A 1,433-nucleotide genomic window follows, 5' to 3' on the forward strand; every position below is an offset into this window, starting at 1 on the left:
TTCCATCTCTTCTGTCTGTTTGATCACCAAACATATTAAAATGTGCGAAAGGATGTTGGACAATAAATCATTTCAAATCTGATCAAAACACCGGGCTGTATTTTCATCAACTGTAAGGTGTGGCGCCACGATCTGCCCTGCGGATGTCACATCTGTAAGGATGAACTTTGCATTTGTGGACCATTCCAACAATAAACAGTGTCAGACGCCAGAATAAAATCTGGAATAATATTCCTGGTGTCTAGCCGAAGCCTACAGTCCACTCTAAAATGATTGCAATCGCATCATACTGCTGGTCACGTCCCATTCCACTGTATATATATTTGGTGTGCAAAGTGGGGACACAGTCGTGAAATCCAGTCCGCTACTTCAACTTCAACATTGAGACTTTCACAGCTTTAGTCATGATCCCGGCCTACAACCCCGCTGATCCCCCTCCCCACTCTTAACACTTTTTTAGCTGCTGATCTAAAGTTTCCCAGTGGCTTATTTGTGTCATTTGGACTATGTGCAAAGAGATAGAGTCACCCGAGGCTCTGTGCTGACCCCTGATGGCACTGTGCTGGAGCCGCAGCTGGCCTGCATCTTAATCCAGATGTGAAAGGAGCTCAAAATTAGTGTTGCGGGACTCCCAAAGCTCCATGTGCAGCACAGTGAGAGTGGAACTGCTCAGTCAGACCTCTTAATTACAAGTGCTGGCAGCGGTTTCTGAATATTTGTTTCTCCTCAGTCACACGCTGGTTTGCCTAATACTTTTAAGACTGCGCCATGATGTCCTTCAGTCACCTTCTCCATCGCCCGGTGTTCTCATAAAGTTAAGCCGTGAAATAAGCGCAAAATCCACTTTCTCCCAAAATGGCAACACAACCTAGGCTGCGGTGTTTAGAGCATTGCTCCCATAATCACCATCCTGTTTTATAATGCATATTTTGCCCAGGGGTAACATTTCAAGATGCATTTTTATGCTAATCCTGACCCTAGGACATTATTGCACAGCAGCATTGTGCAAAAATGTCGGAGTAATAGAATATTCCTGTTTACTATGGCAGAGGTGACTGTGACCAGCACTCAAAAATAAAATGTCGAAAATCACTGATGCATTTTTGTCACACAATTAAAATACAATCCAATATTTCCGGTAATTTTGTTACCAGTTAGTAAGAAATTACACTTCCTTTTGCAGTCCACTAGATGGTAGTGACTTCCCACAGAAAGATGGCAACACACTCACAATAAACATTTAAGAATTGTGAAAAGACTAAAGGGAAAATTAACTGTGAAAACGGTTTAATTTAAATGGATTCATCAAAAGAATTGCTGAAAACGTTTTTCTTTGTTCACATGCACTTTAACAAAAAGAGCTAAAACTTCAATAGTCATCTTATTGGGACACCTTTTGTGAGTTTCGAGTTTGGAGGCACTGTTTGGCCAGG

Source organism: Hippocampus guttulatus, chromosome 12 (assembly GCF_054856545.1).
Source record: "Hippocampus guttulatus isolate MCC_2025c chromosome 12, RoL_Hgut_1.0, whole genome shotgun sequence".
In the NCBI taxonomy this organism is placed as follows: Eukaryota; Metazoa; Chordata; class Actinopteri; order Syngnathiformes; family Syngnathidae; genus Hippocampus; species Hippocampus guttulatus.